Source organism: Tachysurus fulvidraco, chromosome 18 (assembly GCF_022655615.1).
Source record: "Tachysurus fulvidraco isolate hzauxx_2018 chromosome 18, HZAU_PFXX_2.0, whole genome shotgun sequence".
NCBI classification, from domain to species: domain Eukaryota; kingdom Metazoa; phylum Chordata; class Actinopteri; order Siluriformes; family Bagridae; genus Tachysurus; species Tachysurus fulvidraco.
This window is the reverse complement of record NC_062535.1, coordinates 6447934-6460668: the sequence shown is the minus strand read 5'-3', so window position 1 is coordinate 6460668 and position 12735 is coordinate 6447934. Positions and strand designations below refer to the sequence as shown.

The 12735-nt window shown below is 36.3% G+C and overlaps 1 long non-coding RNA gene across 2 annotated transcripts; it reads right to left on the bottom strand.

Moving 5' to 3' along the window:
* Positions 1 to 3747: 3747 nt before the first annotated feature.
* Positions 3748 to 7980, bottom strand: LOC125139422. Of its 2 annotated transcripts, none has more exons than XR_007138478.1 (3): positions 7846 to 7980; positions 7222 to 7324; positions 3748 to 5419 (listed from the first exon to the last, which is right to left on the bottom strand). It is a non-coding gene; the product is annotated as an uncharacterized LOC125139422 (long non-coding RNA). The 2 variants fall into 2 exon arrangements; XR_007138477.1 differs by having other exon boundaries at positions 7836 to 7963.
* Between the last annotated feature and the right edge of the window lie 4755 nt (positions 7981 to 12735).

Sequence of the window (12735 nt, the reverse complement as noted above, 5' to 3'; positions counted from 1 at the left end):
TCTTCTTATGAAGCATTTGTTCACACAGATTATGAAGGGATTATCTCTCTGGAAACTTTGGCCAGTATTCTAATGTATAATGATAAGGCACGCAAATCTTTCCTGAATTCCACAGAAGTCTAGGATCTTGCTCGTATTGTGCTGCACGAATAGCCTAACTATAATTATCACAAAATATAAATGAATCATTGCAAATTTGGTTTAACTTAATGATACTGCTTTCCCCCCTCATTATTCAGAAGCTTATTAAAAAGCTGTACTCAAAACTTAATGAAGCTATGGGACATTAAATCAAGGTCATAAAATTTTAATGTGTGTGTAGGATATAATAAACTTAATCATGCGTTAAATTTGCAACTGATTTGCTAAATGAATAGAATATGGCCAGAATACTTATTATTTCGATGGACAGAGGGTTAGATGAATAATCAGGTCTCATTTATCACACTCAAATTAATAAAGTAGTTTCATAACTATGCATTCATGAATTGGTCCTGGAGATAAACAAAGCCTCAGATGTCATAGTGGACTATCAATGGATGATAGAAATAATTAATAACCAGCATCGATTTTATGTGTTTAATGTGATAGTTTGTTGTTTTTGAATGTTAGAATGTATTAATTATTATTTTATTAATTCATGGTCTATTATTATTTTAGTTCAAATGAAACGTTTCTGCATTATGTATTATGCATTACCTTAAAGTCTGTCAATAACTTAATATTTCTCCTTACTTAAGCCATTTTAATGAAAAAAATAGCAAGCTGAGGTTCAGGTTCAGAATCAGAATTCAGAATAATTTGCTGACAAGTTGCTGTCTAATATATAACACCGAGGTCTTTTACTGTTGAGCTAGTAGTTACAAGTAGTATTTCTGTCTTATCAGAGTTTAACAACAGAAATTACAGGTAATCCAATCTTTTATATCTTTTATATCTTTAACACACTCAGTTAATTTAGACAATTTAGATATTTCATCTGGTTTTGATGAGATATATAACTGGGCATCATCAGCAAACTAATCCCATGCCATCTTGTTCCCTAAGTGAAGCATGTATATTGAGAAAAGCAGAGGTCCTAGAACTGATCCTTGGGGGACACCATAATTAACTGGCAATAAACTAGAGGATTTACCATTTCAATCTACAAAATGGTATCGAACAGACAGGTACGACCTAAACCAACTTAATGCCTGTCCCTGAATACCTGTGGAATTTTGTAATCGATCTAGGAGAATGTTGTAATCTATAGTGTCGAATGCAGCACTAAGGTCAGGTAGAACTTATACTGTAGTGACATGCAGTCTTAGTCTGAAAGTAAGAACATGCCATTTGTAACTTTAATAGTGATATTTTTGTGTATTGTCTTTTGTGTAATGTCTTGTATTTTTGTTTGCACTGTCTTTTGTCCTGCACTGTCTTTCTGTTTTTTTTTCTTGTCTTGCACTGATTGCACAGTTGCAAATTATGTGGCTTGGATTAACTTACTAAGTCCTTAGCTCTGTCTTTGTTTTACATAGCACCATGGCCCTGGAGAAACCTTGTCTCATTTCACTGTGTACCTCAAAAGCTATATATGCTCGAAGTGACAATAAAAGCTTCTTGACTTGACTTGACTTGACTTGAGAGCTTCTCATGCATTTACTTTTTGATCTCACTACTTAGGGAACAGACAAAGTTACGATAGGATGAACTATGTGTGCATTTGTATCAATTTAATGATGAGTGGAGATGTTGTCCGAGAGGATTTCTGGTAAACTCTGCAGAGTTGTAGGCCATCAGCACGGAATAGCCTAGGATGCTCCCAGAAAAAATGTCTGCGGCCATGTTGAGCCTTTTGACAAGAGACAAGGCTTCAACGTAGTTAAGAGATTTGCGCTCAAGCTATTTTCAAGATTTTAGATTGTAAAAATAGAATGTAAAACTTGTAAAAATAACAGACCCACGTGTGGACTGACCAATAGCAATAGACGATATGTTTTATAGCTTCTATTGTTATGTTACACACCGTTATCTAAGTCACAGTTATGATAGACTCAAAAATAATTAAAAAACAAAAACAACAAAAAAAAAATAAACACCAAAACAAACAAACATTAGACAGTGGATGCTGATCAACGAGGCAAAAGCACTTGTACCTGGAAGACATGCAGCCAGAAGTAAGCCTTTTGAATACATAACACAGGCTGTTTGTTGATAGTTCAATAGGTTCAATAGGTTACAGCAGGTAGCAAAACTTTCCCTTACAAAGTCCCCTAGTTATCAGCTGAACATCTGTTTGTTCAGGTTGAGCATTTTGTTAACAGGTTTTTCTCCAAGGTGAAGGTGCACATCTGGAGGGCTCATGGGGATAAAGTGTTTTGGTAAACGGGAATGTTTAAACACTTTCACCCCTAGGTGGTTATTATAACAGCAAATGTGGTCATTAAATGTTTAATGGTACTAAATGTATGTCATACACCTTTTTTTTGTACTAATGAATTTACTTAACACCTTTTATACAACTATGTAGCAATAAAATACAAGATTCTGATGGAGCATGTCAGCAAAGGTTTGAATTAGAATGAATGCATGATGTTCAGCTTCTCTTAAAGGAAGACATTAGCGATGTGTTTATCCATCTACATGCAATGGGAGAAAACTCCATTTTTTTTTTTTTTTACCAGTTACAGCTATTAAATTCATACTGACCAATATGAAAACATAAAAAAAAACATTAATTAAATCCTAACTATTAAATTTACTACAAACAACTAACATGCAGCAAAGTATAATTGATTGGTTCATTCAATCATTCATTCATTCATTCATCAACTTTTCACCTGATTTAAAGTTTTTACTTTGTCTACTCTTGTTTCTGAAACTTGCATGCAATACACACGGGTCCTCTCAAGGTTTCTTCCTTATATCATCGCCGCCACCTCTGACTTGCTCATTAGGGAACAATATAAATTGAAATTTTAAACTTTATCATTTTTATTCTGGATTTGTATATTCCTGTAAAGATGCTTTGTGACATTGTCCACTGTTAAAAATGTAATACAACTAAAAATAAACTTTAATTAAATTAAATATGTTGGGGAGGGGAATGACAAAATATTGATATTTACATCCATTTTCCATTTTGCTGTTATAGGAGGTCAAAATGGTCTGAAATCATCAACAAACATTCAGTTAAACATAGCAGGGATATTTGCATGTCAAAATAATTTAGGTACATACTTGATTCGATGCACTGTCTCAGAAGATGAGAGGCTACTAATTATTTTATTGTTACCCCTGCAAACAAATTGCAGTGATGTGATTAGAGGTAGAAGTAGAAGGTGATGGCTAAGCTCAGATCAAGTAGAAGTAAAGAAGGTAAAAATGGACGACATTAAAAGTTGTAAGACAAAAAGTCATAACCTGAAAATCTGCATCTTGAAAACTGGCCCAAAGAGTGAATCCTTGCTGATTCTGTAATACTGAGGGAGTACTGTATCTTTAGTGGGTTAGACTAAATGCTAGTGCATGTAGATAAAAGAGTGAGTCAGTATGAACATGTGCATGTGCGTGTATGATGTGGTAATAATGGAAGAATGCTTGATGTTTGATCAAACTGCTTACTACTTAAACTTAAACAGTTTTCCGCATTTCATCCTGGCATCCACCCTAACTGAGGTTAAATCATACAATTAAATACCCTCAGATACCAGTACTTTATTTTTTTAAAGGCACCATATGTAACTTCACCATATACCATAAACATTAAGGTACACATACTACACGCTGATCTTACGTTTCCCTTTCAGAGTCACAGCTTGTTGGAGTCAGGGGTTGTTCATCAACAGCTGCGTCCCCATTACACCTAATGATGTTAAACCCTGTATGTGACCACATAGAAATAATGAAGTCTCATGCAGAGTGCTTTTCAAAAAAAAGCTTGAGAGACTCTGCAGGCCACCATGAGTTGTACAGAACTGGGAGGAGGGGGGTTTGAGAGGCAAAACACCAATTAAGCTGATATCTGTTACACTTCAATAGCATACTTAAAGACACAAGACTATACAGATACTCTCTCACCACCAATTCCCCAAAGTGCTCTAATAACAGGTTCAAATTGTACAATTACTTCTAAAGGAGATGGACTAGGATGCTATATAACAAGAAAACTAAAACAATAGTTATTGTGACCAGAAACCTAGTGCTTTTTAAAGTCCTTTTAGTCCAATAAGATATATAAGTTAAATAAAACATACGGTAGCTTCCTGTCATGTATTAATATGTAAATAGAAGCGATAATGCTAGTTTACAATGGGAAGGTTATGAAAATGTAAAAGTTTGTGCATTTTCATCACCAGGCAAATAATTAGTAAATAAAGAGCTTGTCCAAAAAAAATGTCTATTGCATATTCTAATCTGGTTATGTCAGTGTATCGATTGTAAATAATCAACATGGTGAAACTTTAACTTTATCCTACTTTTATTGGAATTCACACAAGATTTAAGGCTTTTTCTGGTTACACCCTTCAGGAATTCAGTGGTTCCTTCCTGCTTTCATAATAAAGTAACTCGTAATTAACTACTCTTAATGCTCTTGTGGTGCCTGCTGAGCCCATTAAAGTGGAAAGATCTAATTGTGCAAGCATGATGAGATTTACCCCAAAAACCAAGCCAGGCCAGAAGCAGGGACGCAGAGTGAGGTGTCTGTCGAAAATACGGAGAGGCTGAAGGAAGTAAATAAAAACAAATGGAGCTGTTGACAGAATAAAAGTGACCTTTAGATCTATAGAAATTTTTCATCAAAGTAATTAAAGAAATTGTGAAATTATAATTATTATAATTAATAAGTAATTATTAGAAGTTTTTTTTTCATTGCCAGACAGTGTGTTCTACCCAGTAAAAACATTTTAACTGCATTTCAGCCCTGACACAAAAGCACCAGTTGACATCATGTGATTCTCTTATTAACACAAGTGAGTGTTGAAGAAGGACAACACTGGAGGCTGGAGATCACAATGTCATGCTGATTAAGTTAGAATAACAGACTGGAGGCTACAAAAGGATTGCGGTGCTTGAAATCATTGTTCTTCTTCTGTTATCAATGTTTACCTGCAAGGAAACACACAGTCATCATTGCACATAAATCAACCATTTACTGGATAATCAAGAACTTCAAGGAGAGAAGTTCAGTTGTTGTGAAGAACGCTTCAGGGTGCTCAAGAAAGTCCAGCAAGCACCAGGACCGTGTGCTAAATTTGATTCAGCTGTGGGATCAGGGCACCACCAGTGCAGAGCTTGCTCAGGAATAGCATCAGGCAGGTGTGAATGCATCTGTATGCACTGTGAGGTGAAAACTTTTGAAGGATGGCCTGGTGTCAAGAATGGCAGACATGAAGCCACTTTTCTCCAGGAAAAACATCAGGGACAGACTGATATTCTGCAAAAGGTACAGGGATTAGACTGTTGAGGACTGGGGTAAAATCATTTTCTCTGAGGAATCCCCTTTCCAATTGTTTAGGGCATCTGAAAAAAAGCTGAGTGCTACCATCAGTCCTTTGTCATGTCAACAGTAAAGCATCCTGAGACCACTCATGTGTGGGATTGCTTCTATGCCAAGTGAAAAACAATTTTGCACTAGAACACAGCCATGAATAAAAAATGGAATAAAAACATCCACAACCATACAAAAACAGTTTGGTGACTTTTCTAGCATGATGGGGCAGCTTGCCATAAGGCAAAAGTGATAGCTAAGTGGCTTGGGGAACAATACATCAAAATTTTGGGTCCACATTTGAACAAACAAAAACCCACAAAATTGAATATGCAAGAATTGGCAATTGTTAATAAATGCCTTTGACTTCTAATTATACTTCAGTATTCCAGAGAAACATCTGACTAAAAAAGATCCAAAAACACTGAAGCAGCAGAACTGAACATTAATTTTTTTTTGCTTTATAAACAAAACTGTATTGTATCTGATCAAATCAAATTGTAGCAATAAGGCATCACCAATACCTGCTGTCATTTAAAAATGCATGTTGCATATACATGTTATCTCATTAGGGGTTTCTAAATGTATAAAAAGTAAACTGTATGAGAAATGAATGGTTGTGTATGTGAAAGAACTGCCCCTTTAAGACAGTGAAAAATGGGTCAGCCTTCCTTAAACAACCCCTCCTTTCTTACTATACAAATCAGTTCCATAAGTTCTGAATATACAGTGTTATGGCTCTGCTTTAAACCAGAATATTTTTTTTTCACATAGCTATTTATTGTTAGAAATATATTGTTCATTGATGAGTAAGGCAATAGAAGATCTGACATTGAAGATCAAGGGCTCCTGTTTCATGTATCTCTCATCTAGTCGGGAATTACACTAACTCAGCTCACAGCCAGCCAGAGTAAGGCTGAAGACATCCAGGAAAATGTCACCCATTGTGAAAGATGACATAGTGCAGATTCCTGTCTGGTCTGGGTCAAGGTGATGGAGGAGGAGAAAGAATGGCCAGCAAGTAAATCCCTACACTGGTTCCCTATACTGGTTCCCTACTGTATACACCCAGATCACTTCAGTGATATATTCTGCATTCTTCTAACTACAAACGTTTTTTAGTTTCACTGTAGATACTGAATATTTCATATTAAGTGAAAACTTTGCCTTATGAAAAAAAGTATAATAAGCACTTTGAATATTATGTGTGAGAAAAAAAAAAATCACATGTTTCTATGTTAGTAAATGGTAACAGAAATAAAAGTTTCACACTTGTTTATATACAGTAGTCATTAAATTGATGGATATAACATTGCTCTTCTTTTCATTAAATCGTTTGTCAAATAATGGGACAAGGATATAAATGTCCTTATTAGAAAAGAAAATTAAAAAGTGATAAATAAAAAAAAAAACAGATACCGTTTTGTTTCAATGATACTGTAAATATAAATAAAAAATTTGAACTTATCTTATCTTTCTGATTCGGCTTTTTTTCGAAAAGTGCTTTTAAAAGTCCATTTTACGGTTTGAATCATAATAACAAAGTCATGGTTAAAACCTGTGCTTCACTTTGTGGGTGCAACTCAGGCCCACTTCAAAAATGTCAAGCATTCCACTTGGCAAGGGCAACAACCACCAGGTCCACTGTCTTGCCTACACTTTGTCAACTCTACAACACTTAACCTGATAAGCTTGTCTAGACTAAAGAGGCACCAAATGTCATGGGGTCTATAGAATTGATTACCCACCTCTCAGCACATTCCACAGACTTCCATCAGCATGTTGTCACCCAGTAAATCCTTATTGTTTTTCTTCTTTTAATGTATCTAGATTTTATCTAGACCGGTTAATCTGTAACTCAAACAGAAAAACTGACCATGAAAGAAAAGCCTGTCTTTATATTTTAGTTAACTTAGTGTCCAGACTTGCTTTTAGGTCCTCCTTCAGTCATCTGTTCAGTTATGTTAAAGCGTTTAACAGAAACTTGTCCAGCACTTCAAATGGTACGGTATGCAATAAACGAATTTTGGATAAAAGACCACACCTGAAACTCATTTTTCTGCAACTTACACTCTGTGTAACATTTTGGACAGATTATCATGGAATGACTTACAGAAACATCTGAAACTTATTTGCAGTTCTGTTATGTCTGATTTGTTTTGTCCTGTGTCTGAATGTTGTTTGTGGTAACGTTTGTGCTGTCAGGGCTAAGTTGTAAAAGAAACGTTTTTCTCTCAGTTTGATTGCTCTTGTTAAATAAAGGTTAAACCTAAATATAAAATGATCTACAGCTACTTTACATGTGTTACGTCAGCATTCTTTATTGTGGTCTGTTTATAATCCCTATGAGCCCACTCCTTACCAGTTCTCACCTTCAAGGCCAAGACTTGAACCGGATTTGCTTGGAAACCTAGCATAATGACATTTAACATATCATCTGATATGGTCTTAAACAATTCATATTTCTTCTAGACTATTCGATATTTTCCCCTGAAGCCTTTCCATTTATCTGCATCAGAATCAGAATCAGATTTATTTTCCAAGTGTGTTGACACACACAAGGAATTTGGTTCCAGCAGTTTGCAGACGATGAGATACAATGTAGACAGAATGAGTATAAAATGTGGATATAGAATGAATAAAATATGAATTTGGAATATGAACGATCAGTAATGTACATAAAGTGTGGGAGTGTAAATAACGATATTGTGCAATATTATGCTTTTTGTGCAATATACAGCAGCAGTAGTATATAATCGAAATGTAACAGTACTATAGTATTATATAGAAAGGATTTAGCTAATGTTACAGAGCTTCAAGATACGCAGCATGACTAGAGAACCATCTCTGATACCATCCACTGCTTCCGTTAGGACTTTGAATGTGATGTCAAAGCCAATGGGGGAAAAAATCATACGATGGACTGTAAAATCTATGCTAATCGAGTTTCAGAGGTAATCTAGGAGAAAATTATTTTCTAGACTTTTCCACCTTTTAGTGAGTTTTATATGAATAAGATTGATAAAATTAGCAGTTAGTCCAGTTTATTTATAGATATCGAAAAGGACAGCTCATGTCTAGCCAGGAGGTGGTATCAATTTTCCGTACAGTGCATTTCTGTTACACAGCTAGTTTAAATGTAAGTGAAATTATATTACAAAATTTTGATAGATGACACACCATTGTATTTGATCTGTAAAACCATTCTACACTGCAAAATACTTAAATGGAAATATTTTAATGAAGTCAAGTTTATTTCATATATACTGTGATTAATAAACCTTTTTTTTTTAAAAATGTTTTTCTAATATCAAGCTCTAAATAGTCATCTCTATTTTTAAGCATTACACCTTAATGTCTACAGAACAAGGACATCTGACCATCAGATCCATATGCAGGCCTTCCCAAAAATAGATATTACAAAGTTGGAAGCACAGGATAGTCTAGGAAGTCTTTGAATGCTGTAGATGTAATAATTCACATTTAACTAAACTCAGTGGCCCAAACCTGTTCCACATGGCTATGCCTCTGTGCACAAAGTGAGGTTGGATGGAACTGGCCTGCACAGAGCCTTGACCTCAACCCATACTGAATACCTTTGGAATAAACTAGAATCCTGACAACAGCTCAGGCCTTCTTACCTGACATCAGTGCCTGATGTGCCTCATCCCTCTTGTAGATGAATGGGCAAGACCCCACATCCATGCTCCAAACTGTACACTTTGCCGTGGAGATAGGACAAAGGACTCTTTGCAGCTACTGTACTGGTGAAGTAACAAAATTACTGGTGTGTGGACTCTCAAACTATTAGCAGATACTGTTTACCTTGTATATAGTACTTAATACTGAAATACAGACTTTTTGAGATCACCATTGTTTCCAAATAGGCATCAATACACCAATTCAGGCTAATACTAAGCTACAGTAGAACTGTCGAGTCTTCAAGCAACTATGTTAAAGGAACATACACACATTCTGAAATGTACCAAGTGCAAAAACTGTGTATTGGCAAGACTTTTCACTGCATGTACTACACATCACAATACACAATACACAATCTAGTGCTAACTTCACAAATGTTCAAATGGAAAAATCTACTGTACCATAAACAAGAAACATGAACAAGACACAAGCTCTTTGTCCATCTTGTGCTTCCTGTGTGACTTTCTTTGGCAGTACATTTGCTTCAGCTCCTGTGTCAAGCTTAAAATTGACTACAGCGACACAGGTGCATGTTTTAGTTCTTAGTTCTGCCGTATACTTGTCAATTCCTGCTTACTCGGTGCACCCAAAACTGACGCGTTAACAAAACAGCAACCTGTCTCAACTCATATACACAAATGCAGAAGTAGTGATACATAAATTACATTTTTGTTCCTATTGTTGACAGTTATGGGGAGGTTTCATATTAGGGGCAACACTGGTAGCAGATGCCACACATAGCAGCAAGTCCTTTGGAGGTTTTCAGGGCATGCGTGAAATCATGGCCACTTCTGTCACAAGTGTGGAGAAAAACTACACATATTGAAGCAATTAACACAAAAACATTTGTTCCAGGCATGGTGATCCTGGCTGTATGACGGTTGTGCTCAGCTATGTGGGTTTTACAGGGAGATAAAGTGTATTTATTTTTATTAAATGTTGAGCCCTAAATTATGCAAAGTGGCAATATCCATTTGAGGCCACAAGGCAAGTCAGGGATGTTGACTGTGATGGAAGGGGAACAGATGCTCATTGCAAATATTTTTTTGCCTCTGTACAACATCAACATACAGTATAGCCTTATGACTGCCTGATGTCTGTAACCCATCGACATCACTACAGTACGTGCTGAGTTTCCTTTTCTGAGATGCTTTGCCAGGCCTTTTTTGCAGCTGCATTTTTCCTGGTTTACCTGTTTTGTCATCAGTAATTGAAATCATACTCAGTTGGATTGAGCTTAGGTTATTTGGGAAGATTAAATTTCTTTGCTCTAGAAAATTTTTAGTTACTTTTGTGGTATATTTGGGCCATTATCATTCTGTACTCTGAGTCACCTGCTTATACATGTAGGTTCTGAGCAGACAGCATAGCGTGTTACTTCTATCAGTAATCACATCATTAATAAACAAAAGTGTCCCACTTCCACTGCAATTTTTTACTTGCATCCACACATATTGGAACCATGCATACACTGGACCCAACGATAAACTCAACAATATGTCATGAAATAATTAAGTGGCCATGAAACTGCTTATTAGTCAATTGCCCACTGATTTCCGAGGCTGTGAAAATTCCTGTTAACTCTTATCTTATATGCAACATATATATTTTTTAAACCTGAGAGCTTAAACTTCAGTTACATCTTGATTTTCTTCAAATTACTTCTGGTGGTGTACATGGCAAAATTTCCTGTCCCTGCCCAGATAGCCAGGGGGCACGGTGGCTTAGTGGTTAGCACGTTCGCCTCACACCTCCAGGGTCGGGGTTCAATTTCCGCCTCCGCCTTGTGTGTGCGGAGTTTGCATGTTCTCCCTGTGCCTCGGGGGTTTCCTCCGGGTACTCCGGTTTCCTCCCCCGGTCCAAAGACATGTATGGTAGTTTGATTGGCATCTCTGGAAAATTGTCCGTAGTGTGTGATTGCGTGAGTGAATGAGAGTGTGTGTGTGCCCTGCGATGGGTTGGCACTCCGTCCAGGGTGTATCCTGCCTTAATGCCCGATGACGCCTGAGATAGGCACAGGCTCCCCGTGACCCGAGGTAGTTCGGATAAAGTGGTAGATGATGAGATGAGTGAGTTTAAACTTCAGTTACATCTTGATTTTCTTCAAATCACTTCTGGTGGTGTACATGGCAAAATTTCCTGTCCCTGCCCAAATACTTATAGACCTAACTGTCTACCTATTCACTATTCTAAAACTATGAAAAAGGGGTTCTCTTTGGCTTTTGCTAATGGTGGTTTGCATTTATTTGACACTGGATTAATCAAAGAGGTACAGTAGGTCCCCTTTTTAGGTCCTTTTGACTATAGTGCACCATAAAAATTAATTTCCACTCTATTTGGTTTACACCAATACTTTTTACGTCAGATGCCACTGCCTATTTGGGTGACATTATGTACAGTAATCACTGATGCATTCAACATGTGATGGGCTTGCACTTGAGCCATGGGCATGTGCAAACATGTTTATAAAACAACACTATATCTCTCCACACTAATAGATGATAATAAAAATACTCCTAGATTTTTATTTAAAACAGTATCATAGATATATGTACGATTATATGTACACTAACAGCATATTGTAGTGATGACTTCATATATCAGGTAAAAAATTCATACAATCCTATATTAATATGTGAACTCATATATTAACCTGTATACTAGATCGCTTATGTACATATTTCTTCAGTCAGATATTACCATATGCATTTAAACCTCTTTTAAAAATGTCTGGGTTTTTCATTAGGTACATAAACAAGCTCCAATGCAGCAGCTTACTTTCTAGAGCCAGAAGATAGACCAGCAGACCACATCACCCGATAAATACTCCACTGCATCCTAATCAAATTTCTCCTTTGTTAATAAATACTACTATCGACCTATAAAACAACGAATGGTCACATGCCTGTACAAACTTCTGGTCTTTTATGATCTTCCATGCCAACTTTGATCAAAATGTACAGGCTCTTTTTTGGTACCTTGATTAGTGAGGGTTACAGTAGAGGGCTGGGCTTCTCATTCAAAACCCGACAGTTCCAATCAGGCTGGCGATGTCTAAGTTGAAACTGATGTGTTTAGTCAAGCATTTTGCTAACAGATTTTTCTTAGGTAAAGGAGCTGAGCTGGAGGGCTCATGATAAACGTTTTTGTCAAATATGGATGATTGGATGCTGTCATGACCATTTATCCTACATTCACTCGAGTTGTTTGATGATAGAGTGGCTGGCTGCTATATGTCACAGGGCACTTTCATGTGTATTACCGTCTAGATCTCTTGTAGAATTATGCTATATGCCATAGCTGGCATTGCCGGAATCTATCTAACTATCTAATATCATCAAAAAAAAAGAAACTTTAGGTTAAAATTACATTGAATTCAGGAATGTCTCTGATGCTCATATTCATAAGTTGCTCAAAAGGCCACAAGTTACAGTATAACATATAGTGTTATGTACTAGTTGTACTTACAGAAATCCAAATCTAAATGTTTTGTTGGTTAAATGGAATGTCTTTTTCTTCTTCTGATGGCAAAACAAACCTGGGAGAGTTTTGGTGGTGCT